The sequence below is a fragment of the Anas acuta genome, chromosome 1 (genome assembly GCF_963932015.1).
Source record: "Anas acuta chromosome 1, bAnaAcu1.1, whole genome shotgun sequence".
Lineage (NCBI taxonomy): Eukaryota > Metazoa > Chordata > Aves > Anseriformes > Anatidae > Anas > Anas acuta.
The window spans coordinates 167,832,466-167,854,037 of record NC_088979.1 but is presented as its reverse complement, the minus strand read 5'-3'; the positions used below and the strand labels follow the sequence as shown (position 1 = coordinate 167,854,037).

Below are 21,572 nucleotides of genomic sequence, written 5' to 3'. Positions count from 1 at the left end.
AAAGACTGCATGAAATCCATCACTGCAATTCATTGTGTCCTCACTGGAGTCTGAAGCTCCCATAATTTGCTCATATTTTAAGGAAAAGGAAGAAGGGAAGGAAAAGGAAGAACGCAGAAGAAAACAAGTTAGAAGCAACAGTAACAACTCAGGTGTTGCCACCTGAGTTGTTACTGTTAAAAAATAAAAAATTGAATTTATTTATTTTTACTATTAAAAATAAAAATTTGAATTTATTTTAGGTCACTAAAATCATGGCACTGTGTCTTCTTTGACTTGAATTGAATCTGAAATGCCACACCGTGCATACAAACCAGCTGCAGAGCTAGCACAGCCCATGGAGTATCACCTTCACGTATGAAACCCAGCACCAGAGCAACTGCAGCATCACCTTCACACGAGGCAGCAGCCTCAACTCCGTCCCCATCTCCAGATGCGATTCACAGGGCTCCTCGCCACCCAGCCATCCCCAAATGCTAAGACACTGTCTACAGCTCAAATCAGAATGAATTTTATGCTGCTCGAGGTTGTAATAGAAGCTTCTGTGTAGCGCAGAGGCAGTTAAAAGGCTTGGGACCTTGAAGCAATTCTGAATCTGTTAGGAAGGTTTGGAGAAGACAGCATTTACATTTCAAATGTGTATTTCTATTGATAAAAATTGAAGGAATAAAACAAAATAGACATCTCATGGGAATGGGATATGAACAAACCAAAGTTCAACAGAACTGCATAGTATAGCAGTAGTAAAATGAAAGGACCCGTAAAATAAACCTATTACACAAACTGCCTATTCAGAACCTCAGGCAGAGTAAGGAGCAAAAAGGAATTTGACCTTGTGTCCTTCTGAGCATCAGAAAGTGTCAAATAGGTTGTAGGCCTATGAGCTGATAAACCACCCTGAAAAACAGGGGGAAATGAACTGAGAAAGTGGCAAAGAGCAAGGAGAGAGGGAGCAGGTGGAGACAGAGAGGGGCACCAGCATGTCCCTGAGCAGCTCCCACACAACATCAAAAAATGTCAAAACTTTTCCTAGCCAGGCTGTGAGCCGTGGCCTGTGGCAAACGTAGCAACTCTTTTGGAGATGGCTTAATTTTAGCATTGGATAGGATAGGATAGGATAGGATAGGATAGGATAGGATAGGATAGGATAGGATAGGATAGGATAGGATAGGATAGGATAGGATAGGATAGTTGAGTTGGAAGGGACCACCCGAGATCATGCAGCCCAGCTGCCTGACCACTTCAGTGCTAGCCAGAAGTTAAGGCACGTTACTGAGGGCACTGTCCAAATGCCCCTTGAACACTGGCAGGCATGGGGCATCAACCACCTCCTAGGAAGCCTGTTCCAGGGTTTGGCCACCCTCACAAAGAGATTTTTCCTTGTGCCCAGCCTGAAGCCCCCTGGCATGGCCGTCCCCACATGTCCTGAGGAGCAGAGTCCCTGGGTACCTCCCTCCTTGGGAAGTTGCCGAGAGCAAGGAGGTCACCTCTCAGCCTCCTCTTCTCCAGCCCAGGCAGCCCAAAGGCCTCAGCCTGCCCTCACGGGACAGGCTGCCAGCCCCAATACCAGCTCTGTCATCCTCATCACCTCAACACCCTTTTTGTATTGTGGAGCCCTGAACAGCACACAGTATTCAAGGTGAGGCCGCATCAACACCAGACACGCCAGGAGAGTCGCCTCTTCTGACCTGCTGGCTATGCTGTGTATAACACACCCCAAATCATTCATCCATAACACACTCGTCCAAAAACAGCAAGCTTGTCAACATTTTCTTGGTTTTTATTATGTGTATTCCTTGGTGCCAACTCTAACAATCCCTGTTCAGCCCTCCCTCCTGGTTTGTAGCTTCAGCAGCAGCTTCCATGGCCAGAGGAAAGATACGGCAGAACGAGGCCGCATCGGCAGAGCGAGCTGAGGAGAAAATGATGTAATGGAGTTATGAAATACATTCTGCTCTCTGTGCCGTACATTTTGTTCTTCTAACCAACCTGAGTACCAAAACTAATGAATCGCTAACGTAACTAATGATCGCAAGAGATTCCTGTGAATGCTTCTGGCCCACTGTGTTAATTAAGGCTTGATTCTGAAGTGGACAGAAATGAAAGGAAGCAAAGAAAAATCCTATCTATATTTCAGTGTAAATTGTTGTGTTAATTGGGACATAATTCTGCTGCTGGGGGAAGCAGGACAAAAAATACTGAGTATTTTTAGACCTGTCATCATTAAATGTACTTGCTCCTGTCTTAATATTGAGGTAAACCAGATGTGAGTATATGTTTTAAATGCAAGTATTGCTAAATGTTGCACATCCCTCAAGGGCTGAAGTTGAGTCCCGATATAAAGCTCATTAAAAACAACAGTAACTTTTCCTCTATTTTCAGTAGAATCTGAATCTAGACATAAAGGAATATTAAAAAAAAAAAAAAAAAAAAAAAAAAAAAAAGTAATTGTAAGAAAGAAAATTCAAAGATAGTCAAAATGTTGGTGCTGACATTCCTTTATACTTACGAACACTGCTTTCCCAATTTAAAATTCTGTACTTTCATGTTCTGGTAAAATAGGATCAAATAGGACCAAATACGACCACCACTATGGTCCCAGTGCTGTCCTTGCTCAGACTATTCAGATTTTCTTCTCAGTGCATCATTTAAAAAACTCTGGTAACAGGGTGAAGAAGGTCATTCTCAGTAAGAATGCGGACTTATAAGTGGAGGAAACGAAGTGTGAGCTCACAACTTCATGCTGCCATGTTATCTAAGGTGTGATTCAATCAGTCATCATCAGATAATTGTCGTTGTGCCCAGCCCTTTTATGGAAGACTTTGAAGAACTCGCCTGGTATCACAGGAGGCGGTGATTCAGAAGGCGGTAACCTTCTGTCTGCATCATGTGCTGCTCAAAGTGTCCTCTCGGAAAAGGAGGGAAGTAAGGCGTCTGAAGCTTTGAAATTGTTAAAATACGTGTCTTTTTTTTTTAAAGAGAAGTGCTAATCCATACCCTGGACACTTTCTGCTCCAGGTAATTGCATTTCCTCTCTACTTCCACATTATTCTTCATTTCCTTTTTAAAACACTTCTGTTGCTGTGACAGTCTTGTTCCTCATCCGATCAGCTTGTTGTCCGATGCAGTTTGAAAGATCTTTTCAACACAGGATAAAACAAAGTAGGCTTTTCCTTTCACCAAATTAATCCTTATTTTTAAGAGTTTAAATTCCAGAGCTTTTTCTACAATCTCCCTGCAAGAGTGCTGTGCTTTCACAACAGCCATGTTGTGAAACAGCTATTCCATGCTTTATCTGAAGTAACTACAGTGATATAAAAAGTAGTCTCACAAAGATAGGAGAAAACAGATTTTAAAAAAAAAAATGACACCTCAGTAAGCAAATGTTGACACAATTTAGACTGCAGTAGTGTCCATTGCTTTAGATTGCTGTAGTGTCTGCAGCTTAGAAAAACAAAGGCAGAGTTTGGCCCTCAAAAGAGTTATCACAGTGGGAAAAAAAAAATAATAAAGGGAGGGCTACATTTTATAAACAAATGGAAGGAATGGAAGGACTTGGGCCAACAACATGGAAGAGAGTCAGACGAGTAAGAGATACTGGCAGGCGAATGTGAAGAGAGTCAAACATCCCTACGAGATAGGAAACATTCATTCAACACATGTTGGAGGAAGAAGAGGTTTGGAGTGATTTAGAGTTTTCCTCAACAATGAAGAAAATGTGGAAAGTGAAAAAGATTCAGGAATTAAAAAAATGGAGTTGAATTTCTGTCAAGTTTGTGATGAAGCCCCAATTTAAGCAACTGATTAATTATTGGCAATACACCCAGAAGATGCAACTGAGAGAGGTTAGGATGGAGAATGGCATAAATGGAAACTATGTCGGAAGTTAAGATGATGAACTGGTAGAAATGATAATCATCAGTGTAAAATTCTCAGTCTGAGTTGTCTGAACAGATGAGAAGACACAGAGAAATTGCTCAGAGTTTACAGGGGAAGACATGTCTCTGAAATGTCTGGAGGAGCTATTCAGGCAGGCAGGCATTCCCCACGTACATTACTACATCTTCTGAGTGTGGAGAAACACTAAATGAAAATCCTGTCAAAGGATAAAGAATGATAAAGATATCTCACAGAACTATGCCTCAAAGATAGCAGACAGTTTTCTTTAGTGTAGGAGATGTTGTCTCCTTATTACTCTTGCAATCCAAAGCACATTCTGACCTGTTAAACACCCTCTTGCTGGAACAACACAGCCTTCGAGCTAAGAATCAAACCCTTTTGGTCCATTCACCAGAAAAGACAAGAACTTTGCTCCCTCTCGGAAAGCAAAGCATCCTCCTCTATTAACCAGATGACATTTCTATCCCTCTAGGACAAATTTCTAGAAAAGTTCACAACTAATTGGCGCAGGGCCCGGATAACATTCTCTGGCACCGTGTGCCCATTAAACTCCAGAGTTTGCTGGCAGCGCACGCTCTGCATTCTGTCCCCGGGATGGCTGCATTTCAGCTGTAATGAAACTGCAGTGCACAGAACACCACATTCCTCCCTCCAACACCCATGCAGCCCCAGTGAAAACAATGCAGGCAAAGTTAGAAAAAAATGACGTGGAAGTGACCAAAGGCCATCCTGTCAAACTTTGATTAAAGCATCGTTTTTATAAGTCCTTCATTTTTCCCAAATAAACTATCAACTGTCCCCCGTCCGTCCATCTGTCCCCTAGTCATTCCTCAGCATTTTTAACAAGATCTGTCAATATTTTCATCCTCTTCTTCCAGCAGAAAGGATCTTCTGTGTTCTCTTTTAGCTGTTCCTCCCAACAGCCATGACATTACCAGGCAGTTCACTGTGTTAGTGATGAGCAGGCTGAACGTCCCATGAGCTTCAGCTACACACAGGTCATGGACACGGGAGGTTTTTGAAGTACAGGCAGACATCTGGAGAATCAGGGAACATAAGTCAGAGCACTGAGAAGGAAAGCCAACGTGGCTGTGCTGTCACTATTCAATACAACAGCACTTCAGCCCCATCTCCCTCATTTCTTCTACGTTTCTGGCTCCTCAGGGAGTTGCTGCGCCATGCAGGCACCTCCGCACTGTCACAGCTGCTGGAGTAACCAGCAGTGAGCAGCTCAGGCACATCTTAGGCACACAACGAGCTGAGCAGAACGAGCTGTGCAGAGTACCAGCCTGCTAAGAGTACCCAATTTCCACTCACCAGTCACACTGATATGAGTAAAGCTGGTTTAAGAATTGTGCAGAGGATTAACCAAGTGATTCATAGGCAAATCCAAACTTAGGGGCCCGATTTACATTCAAAATATGTAGTCCAGAGGGTTGGGAAAAGGGAACACTTAGTCTCTTGGGTAGAATGGATCCTAATTGCCTATTTCTTCTCTTTATTGTGATCAATTTTCAAGCCTGTCTATATTAAGCAAACCATATGTGTATATATGTGTGTGTACACTTCTTTTAAAATATCGGGTTTCAGATTCCCCCGTGTGAAACTCAAACACCAAGATCTGCTCGCCAGAGACTCGTTCAAACTCCCAAAGGCCCCTTCCTGTTTTCTTGTTGTGTAGCAAAGAGCGACACTTGCCCCCACCATCTATAAAACACGGGGTAATTAACAGCACACTGTAAAACATTATTATGGCAATGACACGCATCTGTTCTCTGAACGCTGCCTGTTATTTGGGTTTAATCTAGGTCACCGATGAAAGTTGTGACGGCAGAGGGTGCATCTTTCTGTTTGTTCTTTTAATCTGTATGATTGACTCTGGGAGCTGATAATAATATCTACTTACAAAAAAAAAAAAAGTCTAAAAAAACCTTTTTTTCTGTTTGGTGAGTATATATACTATTAAGCTAATTGTTGCAAGAGATGCTCTTAGGGTTTTTACTCCGGAGACGCTATCAGTTTTGACATCTGATTTATGACTTCTGCCCCACATAGGATGCCCTGCCGAGGAAGGACTGGTTTCTGCCTACTCAGTTTCTCACCGCCCGAGCTCTCCGGCATTATCCGTCATTTACAGGGATTCATTATCAAAGTACTACACGAGGCTTTAAGCTGTAAAACACCGAGAGATTTGCCTGGACTTTGGAGATTTTGTGACGTCTGGGATTTGGAAGCAACACTCAGAAATGTTTTCTAAATGTGTCACTTTCATCGTGAGCCTCGATGAAGCTCCTCCAGCCAAGGGCAGATAATTCACTGGTCGCTCTTTGACCGCGTTTGCTCTGGCCTCCAGCATCTCCCACGCACCCACTCCAAGCTGTACAGCCCCCAAACATCCACAGCGAGGATGTTTGCAACGTGCAACGGGGAGAAACACCATCTTTTAATATATTTTTTTTCCTTTTTCTATCTCTGTGCTACAAGCAGAGAGCCTGCGCTTCCTCCACACCCACTCTCCTTGCCAGAAGCCTCCTTGCAACTTCCTGTCAGTTTCACACACCATGCCGTGGACTTCCTCTGAGCAAAAGTTTTATCTCAGCACACCATGTTAACTATTTGCTTACTTTTTTTTTTTTTTTCTTCCCTCCCAGAAACATAAATGATTATTTTTAACGTTTATCAGCGGAAGTATTTGTGACTGGAAAATATTAGCGATGGGTGGGAGGGGATGAGGGAAGGGGGTGATGTTGATGTGGAAATGAGGGAGAAGCGTGGCGGGGAGGCAATGATGTTTAATGGGGAGATGAAGTGATGAGGAATTTAATTGCAGGTCAGGGGCACCCTGCTTTGTAGCGCAGGGCTACCAGCAGCCAGCTGGCACCCAGAGGCGACAGGAGCTGTGTAAAGGCAGTGACACACCACGGGTTTGATTCACCCTCCATCCACAGACCCTCCGAAAGGTGGGAGAGCCCCAATTCCTGCCATTTCTCCTCAGCGCTGACCCGCGGCCACCATTACACGGAGTGAGGGGGGGGACGAGCCCACGACCCCGTGAAGCCGGGACAGACCCGGGGGGGCTGCGTCCCCTCAGGGCGGGCAGCGCTGAGGGGAAGGCGGGGAAGGGAAGGGGAAGGGGGCGAAGGGAAGGGGCCGGGGGTGAAGGGAAGGGGGCCGGGCGCCTGCGCGGTGGCAGGGTCAGCCCTTCCCTTCCCTTCCCCTCCCCTCCCTCCTTCCCTTCCCGTCCCTTCCCTTCCCTTCCCTTCCCGTCCCCGCCCCGCCGCCAGAGCGAGGCTGGCCGTGCGGCGTCACGGCGACGGCCCCAAGCCGCGCCCCGGCACAGGCAGCCCAGAGGCGGCGGCGGAGCGGAGCTCGGCGGAGCGGAGCTCGGGAGCTCAGCGGGAGCTCGGCCGGCGGGGTAAGGGCGGCGGCGGCGGGGCGGGGAGGGGAGATGGGGGCAGCGGCAGGAACATGGCGGAGCCGCCGCCGATGCCTCGAGGCTGCGGGGCGCTGAGTTGGGGGGGAGCAGGGGAATGGGGGGGGGGGGTGATGGGGCCGTGCCCGGCCCTCGCCCCGCCGCCGCTGCTGCTGCTGCCCGCGGCCGAAGTTGCAGCGGGGGCGGAAAGTTGCGGCCCCGGCGGCGGGGCGAGGGGAGGGAGGGGAGGGCCGGGCCCCAGCCCCAGCCCCAGCCCCGGTGGCGGTGCCGGCTGCGGGAAGTCCGAGCCCGGCCCCACCTCGTCCGGCGCCGCTTCCGCCCGCCCGGGGCTCCGGGAGGAGGAGGAGGAGGAGGAAGAAGGGGGGGGGGGGGAACCGGGGCCGGGCCCCGCTCGCCGCTGCTCAGCCCCCGGCGGTGGCGGCGGGGCCGAGGCCGGAAGGGACGCGGCGGGGCCCGGCTGCGCTGTGGCAGCGAGTGGAAGGGGCTGGTCCCCTCCGGTTTTGTTGTTTTTACCCCCAAATTTAAAAAATATAAAAGAAAATACACCCCCCCTCCCCTCACAGCGACACAATGCCGGCCCCTCCCGGCCCAGCGCGGAGGTGGGAGCAGCGCGAAGTTGCTGAAGGGGCAGAGCGCGGGTGACAAAAAGGGGGGGGGGGGGGGGGGGAAGGAAAAGTCCCCCCGCGGCGTGAGGTGGGGACGGGCCGGCACAGGGGGGGTTTCTGAGGTGTTTCTGCTCGAAAATCGGGTGGTTTGTGTGTGTCCTCCTGCCTTCGGGTGCTTTGAGTGGTGTAAGTTGCTATTTCCACCATCCAGCAGCTGTGCTTTATCCCAAATTGAGGTGCGCAGACAGGGAATGACAAAGAGTTTTTTAGGGACTCTTTCATGGTAAGCTGCGTGCTGCAGAAAAAGAAGCCGTAAAACGCTCTTCTTGTTCCCATAGATTGTAATTAAGAGATAAAGAAGCAATCGCGTTGTCTTATATAGTCACCACTCAGATAAACGCATTCCCCTTCGGAAAGAGGTTGGAAAAAACTTGGAAAAACAAACCCAACTCTCTGCTTTGGGATGGCTTAATTCAGTGCTAAAATCTCCAGCTTTGGGAAAACAGAACTTAATGTCTAGCACAGCCAAGCTTTCTTCACCCATTCCTTTTTTTTAAAAACTCTTGTTCCAAGTCCATCCTGGAGACTTCATTCTAGCGAAAATCGAGCCGAGGCAATAGAGAAGGTTGCCTTGGTCGTTTGCACCAAAGGCTTTGCAGATAAACTTTCCGAATAACCGTGTACACTGTTCTGATCCTCGGTGCCTGCCTGTTTTCAGGGTCGTTTCATGCACTTGTATGGACTGCTTCAAGTTTAGCTTGCAACTGGAGGGTAAGGCTTTATGCAGCTAAATAGCTGAGGTTTGAGTTGCTCCATATGCTATAAATGTCATGCATCCTTTTCTTTTTTTTCCTTATTTTTTTAGCAAAGCTGATCATACTTGGCACCTGTCTGCCTGGGGGTGAATTAAAGCGCAAAACAGAGCTGAGAGACTATAAGCATAAAAACAGAAGTCATATGAAAAAAAAAAAATAGCCTTTTGTACTGTTTGTAACTGGAGGTCCTGCTTCGATTACTGTATGCGTGCACCAGATAAGTTTTCTGAGTGCAATTAAAATTTTGCTGTTCTGTTCTCCAGCTCTGCTGCAGGACAGGTCATCAAAAATAAATCTGAAGCGAGCCATGACAGTTTTCTTTGTGCTGTGCCAGTTTTGCAGGGCAAAGCTGACTGTCTTTAATTTGAGAGCCTTTCTGGAGCAGAAGCAAACAGATGGGAATCTAGGTGAGAGCCTACAAAAGCAGAAAGAAATTACTGTATGGCTGAGAAAGGAAGCGTGCTGAAGATGACTTAGCTTGTGATCTAGCACTTAGTAAGCACGGGAACTGAAATAAATAGGTGTCCACCTATCGTCTGGAATATGAGAAGTGCAGGAGTCACAGAAGTACTCGAGTACTCGGTGTGTGCTGCTGTAGTGCCGGTCCTGGCATCTGTAGTGCCATGCTGCCTGCTCCGAGCTAGAGAGGTGCTCCGAGGGGCAGGGATAGCGGAGGGATTAAAAACGGGCGCGCTGTTATCCTTGGGTGGGTGGTGAGACAATAGCTGGGTCCTTGGCCGGTAATGCTGAGCTGACTTTCAGATACCTGGCTGACTTCTGAGAGCGCTCTGTAATTCTCCGGGGCACGCTCTGCAATTTCTCCCAAGCTATTGTGAGTTTTAATCAGAATTACTCTTAGTAAATAGATGGCTAAGTATACCCCATGCAACAGAAGCTTATATTTAGCTTGTGGTTGCAAGCAGTGCCACTCTTCTGTCTCAGAACAAACACAGGAGCAGACTGAAGTACTCTGTGTAATGTCAGCCTATTGAGTCCCCGCTGAGCTGGGGCAGGCTTCTGCTGAGTTCTGTCGCATCTAGGTCAGGTAGAGGGATATTTTAGACAGCCTCCTCCTTTGGAGAGACGGAGGGAGTGACTGCAGTAACTACACCTTCCTTTCTGAAGGCAGACTTTGTTTTCCTGCGCACATATGGTTGAGATAGTCAGGTTGTATTCTTCTCGCACAAAGCAGGGAAGAGGAAGGTGTTTTTTGGTTGTCTGAAGACATTTAATAGGGGACCTGCTTATTGCTTGACACTTCTCAAAGTTGTTCAGCAGCCGACTGCAGGAGAGCCGGAGCATCTCACTCGAAGCATCTCATGTATCGCTTCCGTCTCGGGGCCTGTCAAGCATGAGAGAACTGAGTGGGATAGGCAGAGTGGAAGTGAGTTGATTACGAGGCGGTGACGCTTTGCTTGTAGTAGGCAAGCAGTGTTTGGAGACAGCCGGAGACCTCGTCTGGTGGTGCAGGTTGTTTCTTGATAGCTCAACTGAGCCAGGCTACCTTCGGAAGTGGCGGTGAGTTCTGGCTTGCAGCCCTTGTCTCCCATGCTTTAGGATGCCTAACAAAACACTGGGCAGCTAAAAAGGCCTCTTATTTATTTTTATTTTTTTTAAACTGTCTGCACATCTCTGTGCAGTGAACTCCCAACTATCTCCGTGGGTTTTTAGCGACAAGGGAAGGGAGGAAGGCTGGACGCACAGGGTTGGCAATCTGCCTCCTGAGTGACTTTCGAAATAAATACACAATGAGTCGCGGGCCCTCTAGCTCTTCAGGATGCTCTCTGCTCACAGGCAGGGTTTTTCCCAGCACGGTCCATCAATGGAGCAGAGGGGCGAAGGCTCTGCACGACCCCGCAGGGAAGCAAAGCTGAAGGGGCTGCTCAGAGCTGGAGCAGGCAGGCGAGGAGGCGTTTGGCAGCGCCGAGCGCATTGTCCCGCTCAGCTTTCTAGTTATTAATCTGAGGAGCTGCTGTTGTTTGAAGTAAATCCCTGCTCTGCAACTCTGAGAGGAGACTGCCAATTACAGCAAGCGTGGTTAGCTCGGCCTCGGCCAAGGGAGGAAGGCCAGACCAGAGTGCAGAAGTGGGGGAGCCTGCCTGGCCCTTCCCGTGGCCGAGCGCATGCGTCCTGCGGCACAGCCGCAGCATCTCGTGTTTCCCTCCAGCCTGAGATCCTCTTCAGGGAACCCCTGGCTGCTCGGATCAACCTATCGTTCCTGCAGCCGTTACAGCACAGGAAGGTGTTCGAAATCCTAATTATTTGACCAGTTCTTCTGCAAAAAGGATACCGGGCGTTCCTAATTCACGAAATAATTCTCCATGTAACCCCAATCTTAGGGCCATGAGAAATTTTGTATCATTAAATTTCTGGACAGGGTTGAAGAACTGGAACAGGAGAACAGTTTATTTTCCTTAACTGAAGACAAGCCTTAAAGCAAGCATCTGTAACTGTAATTCCTGGCTTTCCTCAGAGAAACTCTGAAGAAAATGTGCTCTTTGCATCAAAATGTAGTGATGTTGGTGCGAATGTTAACTGTTAACCTTACTTGCTTTAACTATGAGGTTTTATTAGTCTAGGTTTTGTTAAGTAAGAGGTAAAGATTCAATTCGGCAATGTTATTTTCTTTACCATGGCCTACTTCATAACTTCATGAAATGAGTTGGTCAAAGCTGCTTCTGAAATAAATTTGCTGTCTGCTGCCCAAATCACACGTGTTGGCCAGCCTCCTCTTCAGTTAATCCAAAATAACTCCCAAATACAAATAGTCCCTGCAAGTGTTCCTTTTTGTGTTGCTCTGTGTTAATTATCGTAGCTTTTGGAGTCTTCTCATATTTTTTCCCCACGCAGTCTGCTTCTGCAACCTAGTCAGTTGAGTCTTGATTTTTTTTTTTCATGTCTTCAATGAAGGGAAACTCTTTAAGGCATTCTTCATGTATCAAGAAGAAGCAAAAAGGGAACCACGATGTCTTAAAGATGAGCTGCAGACACCTGTGAGTTACCTGTGTGGAGCTTGAGAGGGGAGGAAGAGGAAGCAGGAGGAGGACCTGAATGATGCTAGCTGTGAGACTTCCTTCAGCATTACCAAAATCAAAGTGTGTTAAAGGGATGTAGGGCCACAGCAGCTACTTCCTTTTTTAAAAACTTAGCTTCACATGCAGTCAGATTTTTATTTAAGATGAAGTGAATATGCTGAAAACTCTTTGGACTGCCACAGACCCTGGATGAAACTGATAGCCAAGTTGCACAGTTCTTGTTTGCAGTTAAACTTCTGTAACACCTGGTCTGATACTTCCCCAAAAGTGATTCTCTGGAAGAGGAGTGGAAAGCTGAAGCACATCTTGTTCTTTTTTTCTAAATGTGGAGGGGAGCAAACTGGACTGTAGCATAGAGGTAATCTGTTAAATGGAAGTTCTTTAAGAACCTTTCTCCACAACATAGTATTTAGGACTGAATTTATTTGTTTATAAGGTGATGTTTACAGTTGGGACTGAGCTGTGTGCTTGTGTGTCCAGCTTGTATGGTCAAGTGCAAGGGCAGGAACCTCTTGCTTATTAATCTTGCAGGCCTTAAGTAGGTAAGGTGAATCGTGAAGACATTGTAAGACACAGTCAGTAACCCTCCTCTCATCTTTCATTATGAAACTGCTTACAAGATAATGTTCCAAAAGCTGGATGTCCTTAAAAAAGATGACCCATAAAACATACCCTGCCTAGTTTCTCAGTGGTTATTGCAGACAGCATTGTTGGAGGATTTACAGGCTGCAAAACCTCAATCCTTGTGCTCCTGCAGTTATACAGTTAGTGTGTATGTGTAAGGGTATATCAGGCTGGCTTTCTGTCACCCTCCTGACTTGTTTTAAATGGAGAATTGACGGTGAATGTGGTGTTCTTGACCACATTGTGCTGTTATTTATACATGCTGTTACATTGCCCAAGTGTATGGGAAGTGCTGGGTGTTTTCACAGATTCCACCATGAGCAGCATCAGAAACGTGAGTTCTTTGCGAGTACAAATTCACCCTCAGAGTTCTTGCCCATGCCGTTACCAGTCCACAGATGAATTTCTGAAGTTATTTAACATCATCAGTGCTCTCTGAATAGAAGCACACAAGTCGAGTTGCCTTGGACTTGTGTTCTTAACGTGCTGTGAAATGCTTTGCTAAAACCCAGCATCTTGCTGACACTAGTTAATTGAGAATATGCCGTGCTTCTAGAAATTGGTGCCAAATTGTCATCTTAGCTCTTGGTGGAACATAGGAGACTGTGTAGTAGTCCTGTGGCATCGAGCAGGAACACTGGAAAGGCAAAAATAGCTGACTGTCATGCTAAAGAATCGCTCTTCCGTCTTTCTCATAAATCTCATCTGATTTATGCAGCAGATTAGGAGATATCTCGCTGAAGAGACAAGAGGCATCCTGTTACTTGATTATACATCATTCTGGGCTTTGAATAAGTTTGGAGACCAGCAGGGGGAAGCTTGTGATCCCACAATAAATCCAGGCACTCATAACTTTCCTTCTAACTAGATGCTTGATTTTCACATGCTCTTACTTCTGGTGCAGACTTTTCTGCTTGCTTTTTATATCTGAACACTGGAGAGAAACAAGCATTTCTGAATAACAATCATTTGCTCCTTGCATGCTCTTTCAGTTTGTTACCTTTTCACCTTGCTTTATGTTTGAGTATGCCCGTTGCTTTCTTTTTTTTTTTTTTTTTTATGATGCTCTTTCCTTTTCTCATCTCCCTCAACCTTTTATTTCAGGAAACGCCCTGAGCTATATTGAGGTTCAGCCAGAGATCTTGCATAGAAAACCAAAGTGTGGTGGCTGAAGTTTTGCAAAAACCGAGTAGCTGAAAGTGCAGTTTTACAATAAAGCGCTTTAGGCCACTGTATGTGCGAGTGTTTGGCATCTTTCTGATCTGTGTTGCTTTTCATCAAATTCCTAAAAGAATCTCAGAAGAGAAACGCTGTGTCTGTGCGAGCAGGAATTAGAGGGAAGAAATGGAGTACTACGTGTGAAGCCATCAATGAAAAGAACAAGTAGGTTGTACAGTTTGTTTCTTGACAAACAAAGATACAAGAAGTCCTGAAGCTGCCTTTTCCTTTTCTGCTAGGAATCTGGGTCCTGCCTAGCCAGCATGTTAACGAAGAAGCAACATTACATGCACGTTAGTTTGGACTCACTTAACTACAGCAGCCAAAAAATGTAGCTTTGCTCACTGGAAGTACATCCTGCTCCTAACTAGAGGCAAGAGCTTAAGATGCAGTTTGTGAATCTATTTTCTTTCAAATTTCTCGAGTTGAAAATCTTTGTAGTCTCAAATCCTGTAATTCTTCCTTAGTTAACTGCATGCAGAGCGCTTTTTAAAAATGAAATTCTGTGCTGGACGTTTCATAAAGGAAAGCCAAAACCTTCTTTTGGAAGTTGAATGCTGAACCTGCTGTGGCAGTAGACGTAAAGGTAAGGAACCATTCGCAGCCTTATCTACAGGCGGCTGAAGCCACACATCGAAAACCCAAAAAGAGGATGCACTGGCTGTACCGGGAACTCCCTGAGTGATGTGGAAATAAGAGTGGTTTTGTGAAGGATAAACTTGTTTCACTGGAACAAGGGGTGGACTGAAAAGTTGCTCTTCCACTGAGGCTTTGCCCAAAATACAGATTGTTTAGAGATGCACATCGTTGGTTTCCTGGAGCTAAAACTCGTTCAGGAAAACGTTTAGGATGTGGTGGTAATACCTGTTGAAATAGTGCAGTGATTGTCTGAATAATAGATGACTCTTAGATGACCAGGCATGCTGCTCTGTACATAAAAAGGTCTTCCTGTCCAAACCTCTGGAGCTGACTTTAAATTTTGGTTTCTACTGCTCTGTGAAAGTACACATTTGATTTAACTTAAGAGGAAAGCAAATCTGAAGGAAGTACAGGTTTCTCCAGTAAGTGACAAGCTTTGAAGATGTAGAGGAACCAAAAAGTGTGGTCTGAACAAGAACGAGGCTGGTCTTAAGAAGATTGAAAAAGACTCTTGTGGAGACTTGTTTAATCAAGTTTAACCCATACTAATTTGGTAACTCAAGATCCAGTCCGTGTAATAGCGGCGTGGGGCTGAGTGTGATTCAAATTCATTTGGTTAAAATTACTTAGCTCTGTGTGGGTGTCGTGGTGTGTGTGAGCTTAGGCTTACAAACGTGAATTGCTTCTCTTTGGGCTCCTGCTTGTATCTGTCAGATTTTTCCTTCTTGGAAATTTCTGACCCATTTAATAAGATTTTTTTTTTGGGCGGGGGGGGAGCTGTCTGAGATGCATCAGCCGCTCACAAAGCAGAGGAACTACTGCAGATCACAGCTTGGCATGCGAAGATAAGTTAGCATTTATTTTAGTGTTTTTTAAGCACTCTGCTGTGAAGCTGCAACAACTTAGCAGTTGCCTCAATAGCAAACAGGTTGTCTGTGCCTCTGTGCAGGGCTTTGGGGTTGGGGTTAACTTCTGCAGCTGTCGTCTTCTGGTTGAGGTGTGTCTAGGAGTCGCACGTTGCCTGAGGAGCTGCCATCCCTGGTTCACGGTGTTCCTGCCTTGCTGCCAGTAGCAGAGCAGGATGCTCTAGGACAGAAGAGCTGAGTTGGAAGGGACCACCAGAGATCATCCAGCCCAGCTGCCTGACCTCTTCAGGGCTAGCTGTAAGTCAAGGCACATTGCTGGGTGCACTGTCCAAATGCCCCTCGAACACAGGCAGGCACGGGGCATCAACCACCCCACTGGGAAGCCTGTTCCAGGGTTTGGCCACCCTCACAGAAAAGAAATTTTCCATGAAGTGTTTCATGTCTCGCACAAAACTCACCTTCATCGGTGGATTCAGCTAATAAATGCAAAAAGAAGCGATTAAGTCACGCCTCCATTACTGCAGAAGTAGAATAATTGTGTGGCAGAAGATGGTAGTTGTTGCTGTGGTTTGTGTGTGCTTTTTTTTTTTTTTTGCCTAACTTAACCTCATGACAGAAATCTTAAGCTTTAAAAAAGGAACTGTTTATGGAATTATGTATAACTCGAGTAATGTTTGCTCACATTCAAATAACTGCTTCTATTAAGGAAGCATTGATTGAGAGCTCGAAACAGACACGAGTTACAATTACGTGACTTTTCTGTTATGGTTCATTTATCATAGAAGAGCTAATTTTGTTGCCGTAATGATTGCTAGTACCTACTGTTCTCAATTTGCATAGGATCAGTGTCCTTTCGACAGATAAAACTTCTAATCTTAATTAGAATGGCACATGAGAATTGCAAAGACTGATCTCGGGCTACTAGCCTGAGTTGTAACGGAGGGACTGTAAATCATACTACAGAAGGATACTTTGGCAAAAGTTGCACTTCGGAAGATGATTTTTTTTTTTCAGTATCTCATGATGTTGTTAGGTTCTAACTGGAAATAGGAAATTTTCAGGTGGTGGTTGAAGAGCTGCATGCCAAGGAGCTCCACCAGCCAGTCTTCAGTGGCCAGTAACAAAAGGGGATGTGGTGATAAGGGAAATGTCTGTGCCTTGAGGATGTGTAAGTAATGTCAACAAACAGGACTGAAATCCAACTTTTAATATTGAAGACAGTGCAAGTAGGCATGGAAGAACGCAAGCTCTGGTGTTGCCAGGCCTGTACACGATGCGTGGATTATAGACACAAACTGGCAGGAGGGACAAAGATTCAGGACATCCTGGAATTGCAGCTGGACTCGGCGTCAACGTACATTTGAAGGTGGAAACCTGACACGAGGCTGGATGGGTTCAGCAGCCAGAGGCACAAGCAGAGGAGAGCTAAGGTTGGCAGATGTTTCGCAGATAGCGCCTGGAGTTCGAGGGTAGGTCTTGTTTCTGTGGCAGGAGTAAAGCTGCCTCCTTCCTAAGAGGAGTGCCTTAAACTGACCAGAAAACTTAATTTTTGGCATAACTTTCAAACTGCAGAAGAGCGTTTTCACAAGGGGAATATCTTGACTGAAAACTTGCACACCTAGCTTGTAGTCCTGCTATTTTTATCTCTGTTTGTAACTTGAAAGGTAAAATTTACTAGAACGGTTATGAGGAGAAGCAAATGATCAAATCTGCTGTTAATCAGGAGGAGACACTGGGAGGTACATCAGGTCAAACCTGGCAGGTTCACCATGTCCATTAATTAATAAGTTCAGGCAGTCTATTAATTAATAAGTTCTAGAGCTAAATACTGGCCCTACTCTAATGACAGCAGAGACAAGCTTACAGCTGTAAATTGCCATCTCAGTTCTCAAAATTTGCTGCATAGTTGAATACTTAGGCTGGCAAGATATTATAATGTGATAATTGTGCTTTCTCTGAATTTAATATGTTTGTAGTATTTTTAAAAATCTGAGTGGTCTTTCTGCTTGCTGTCTGCCTGGAGTTTTCTTTGCAAGCATCAAAACCATTTGCGAGTCAGTTTCTTCAGAAATTCTGAGATCATCGTTTTAGCTGGAAGTCAGGCTGGTAGAGCACGCACCAACAACTTCTCTGGGGGATGGTGGCTGCTTTACGCAGACTGGAAAAAAAGGTGCCATGGCAAACAGTTACCAAAAACAGGTCTGATAGAAGTTACAAAAGTCCAACTGAGGCTTAAATAGGCTTAATATAATTTAATTTAGAGTCTCTTATAAAACCTGAACTGGCATAGTTGAGTTTTTGCGTAAAACTGAAACTTCAGCTCAGTATTGGAGCATTGCATTATTTTTAGTAGCTTAAGAGTGTTCATGGCATCGCTTGTTTTGAAACAAGCTGGCTTTTTACTCTTGGTATGAAGCTGCTGCAAGTTGTGCATGCCTGCTGGTCTCATGCTTGGAACCTCATCCTGAGATGTCTGTGGCTTCAAGTATGCGGTTTTCAGCCTTAGAACATGCATCAGGTGTGTGTTCAGATTTAAGATCTAGCTGGGAGGTAACTTTGACTTTGGGAGGAGAAGAAATTACTCAGTTACACTAATTATAGACCCCGGAACTACCCAGAGGTAAGCTTGCATGTGACGTTTAGTGTGCTAGATCCTTTGCAGAATTTCTCCATGTATGTCATACCAAGGTAGTTCCCTTCAATGGTGGGAAGAAAACTTGGTTATCTCTGTAGGATGAGCATCCCCATGGGATGTTCAAGTAGTAACTTAAACCTTCGTGCCCTGCTTGTGCTGCAGTAACTTGTTTTTGTGCCTCTGCCTCTCTCTCAGGTGGTTAGTATGACTTCTGTCACTGGATAAGTTTAATCATCCAGGCAAGTTTTCGAAGATACTCTGGCATCAGTTAAAATATTTGAAGATAATGGAAGAAATCTTTTTGTCCAAGAAAAACTGCTGCATTAGGGCCCAGAAGAACTAGCTAGCTAACTGACAAATCATTTTCTTTCAGAAATAGCTTCTTGTCTTGACAAAAAGGTGTCAAAATCAGGTAAAAAGTAGAAACAAGAAGTTCTGGCGTTGTTTACTGAACAGCTGATTTGCTTCCAGAAAGTCTGCATTAGTAATGGATTAGCTATTCTTCCCAGAGGCTTGAGTATAAACATCTTCAATTAGACCTTATCATCTTTTCATTGCATCTTGTCTCGAATTGATTTCGGAATAATGTTTTCTGTAGATAAGTGTGATAAAGTCAACTCTGGAGTATTTTAACTCAACTCTTGTAAGAGAGATCACCCTATTGAGCAAGGATTATATGAGTTGCTTTAATTCCTAAAACATCTAAAAGCTTGTGCAAGTGAATGGACTGAGAAAACCCTCCGTGTTTTGGTGTTTAGAGCTAAGAATTTAGGACTTATCCTCATGTAAATATTTGAGGAATTGTAGGAACAGCCTACAATAAAGCCTTCTCCCTAACTGTTCCAACACAGAAGGGGCTCTAAACCAAGAGACTCACAACTTAGAGGAATCTGAATAGCCCAGGCAATTAGAAGGATTTAGGTTTGGCCCTGGTCAGAGTGACCTAGTCCTGTGAATGAGCTAGAGCTGTTCTTTGAAATGTCTGACCGCTGTCCTGTCATTCCGTCTCAGGGCTAACATCCCCTCTCTGAGAAGTAGGATTTCTCTTCCATGGTGAATTTCTCAACTGGTAAGCAGGTAAACCAGTCAGTTGATTTGCTTGATCTGTCATTCAGATGTTGGAAACTTTTTACTTATGGAAAGAGTTGAGAGGAGCTTGAGAGCACTGTTCCCAAGGTGGTTCTAATAAAACACCTCTTCTGAAGAAGTAAATATGCAGAGGCAGAAGAGTTATGAAAATTTCAGTGAATGCACTGAACAATACAACCAGTACATCAAGACCTGAACATGAGAGTGGTGTCTGCAAAGTTCTGAGAACGATAATGCTTCTGGGAAGGACTATTTGCTTAAATCCATAGCTGAACAACTAACAACTAGTTTGCATAAGCAAGTCTCAGGGATATCTTCAAGGACTGAATGTGTTTAGTTCCTGTTTTGGCCTGGAGGTGAATTCCAGTTCCAGATTAATTTGGTTTAATATCCCTTGGAAAGATTGATTGATTGGCTTTCCCATTCCTCAGACATGTACCAAAGTTGAATCAGAAACCAAAATATGAGGCTGAAAGAGCCAGGAAAAAAAAATAATTGTCTTCATAACTGTCATATTGAGTCCAAATCCCTTCAGATGCCTGAAATGGTACTTGAACTTGCCTGAATTCTGAATTCTTCATTGTGTGGTTGCTTTTTAGGAAGGCTGTACAGGCAGTAAGCGTGCAGCATCTTCAGTCATCACTAAAAGAGCATTTTTTTTATTCCTTGACTTCCTTAGGATCATCACTTTGGTTCACCTTTGTCTGGAGACATGCTTCAAGAAAGCTTTCCAGAAAATGTCCATGAGGCGCTTTTTCACACTTTATCTGATCAGGGCAGAAGCGGAAAGCAAGCTCTGTGTAGAGGGGTCTTGAAAGCTGTGAACCTTTTAACGTGCTTTCTTTCCAATGGTTTGTCTTGCTTAAGCTTTCCTCTTTCTGTTCAAATGGTGTTCATTCAAAGATGCCCTTTGAAGAACGAGCAGTGGTTCACTGGATGAAAGTTGCAGTCATTTGCATAAACTAGAGGAGCAGGAGCTGTATCAACTACTTTGATTTTGAAGAAGTGTGCCAGTCAGAAGTGGAGTTAAGCAGGCTGTCCTGCTTCGGGAAGAATTCTCTAAAGAAGTTCCTTGTTTATTCTCAACCGTGTACTTTGTTAGTTATCATCTCTGCGTTAGTAATCACCTTTTAGTACTCTGTTCAAAACTGGGATGACCAAAAAACAAGAATGTCATCTCTGCTCTGCTCTATATTCAAGAGGTGATAAACCTTTTGAATATAAGGATATATAAATATAAAAATAAAAGGATTATATCTATATATGAATATAAATGGCTGAGACTAGGAGTAATCCCCTCCCCCTGACAACGTAAGAGATGGCAGAGAAGAGTAAGAAAAATTAACGTTGTTCTTTTTAATGTATTAATGTATGTATTAATGCGGTACATTAGTTACATTTAACATGCTGTATATTAATGCGGTGTAGTAGCACTAATGCATTAATATATGCGTTAATTAGTAAAAGTAATATTGACGAATAAGAGGCTGCACAGTCTTGGAGGCTTTATGGACTGTTACATCTCAGGAAGCACACAAGGCAGCTACTGAAGTCACATCAACTCCATCTGCTGTGGGTGCCAAAGGGAGCTCACTACTTCTGGGAGATTGGGTACTTCAGACAGCGCTTGAGTCCAGTTTGTGTGAAAATTGTATTTTTGGAGAAGAGTAAGTTCCCTGATTTTCTAGCTAAATCTTGCTTTGAATGCCTCCAGGATTTGGTTGTGCTGATATCCGTGCATATAAACACTTGTCTCAGTTGTGAAAGACAGTCCCTGCTCCAGTGAAGGGGGGTGAAGGCCACTGTTTTTGCATGCTTCCTATCTTCCTCTTCTTTAGTGCCTGCATAGAGACCACAGTGGACAGAGTTTTTCTCTGAGTTAGAGGAGCAGAAAAATGAAAAAGCAAAGGAATTATTGCTCTCATTCCTTGAACACCTGTCACCTTAAAGACAGCCACTCTTCAAAGCAGCATAAATCTCTGTTAAAATACTCCACTAAAAGAAGAGGGAAGGTAGGAATTCAAACAAATTGCTCGGTTTATTTGGTAAGAATAAGTTTGAAATTATTTGTGTCTAATTGCTGGGCAATTCTGTGGATACTTCTTATAAACTACTGTCCAATAAATGTTCTTTCTTATCTATTAGATACTGTGCTATTTTCCTTTTGATTACACCCTTCTGAGTATATCCATTTCTCATTCCCCCTGAGACTGGGTGATCTGGGGAGTACAGACAAAGGTTGTTGGACTTGACCCTGTCTTGTTCTGGATGCTCTGACCACGCTGTGATATGTCTGTGGCTTTAACACATTAAATTTTAGGTAGGAAACACTCAATCCTGACTGTCTCCTGATCTGAATAAGTGAGATCTTGTCATTAGAGCAGTGGATTTAATGATCCTGTATTTTTCCAGTTAAGTAATACAATTGCTTTGATAGCTTTGGAATGAAAGGGTATCATTGAAACGTCTGGTTAGTGCCAACTGCTGAAAGCTATTCTGAAGGTGCCACTTTGAGCTCTTGTTTGGATTGTGCAAGTGGCTTCATAACCATGCACTCTTACAAAGTTCTTCCAGTCACTTTTTTCCTCCTGTTGGGGTGGTGGGAGAGAAAAGGGCAGGAGAATGTGTGAAATGCAAGGCGAAGATTTTGTAAGGAGAGATTGTACACAGTCAGTATCTGCTCTAGAATAGCTAGAGAAGTTTTTTGTTTGTT

General features: G+C 44.6%; 1 protein-coding gene across 1 annotated transcript in view; it reads left to right on the top strand.

The window, feature by feature from the left end:
- Window positions 1-7,139: 7,139 nt before the first annotated feature.
- RAP1B (RAP1B, member of RAS oncogene family) overlaps window positions 7,140-21,572 on the top strand; it is a 31,781-nt gene continuing 17,348 nt past the window's right edge. The window contains exon 1 of the mRNA XM_068669251.1: window positions 7,140-7,315. The gene's annotated coding sequence lies outside the window, so the exon portion shown is untranslated. The remainder of the gene's footprint in view (window positions 7,316-21,572) is intronic.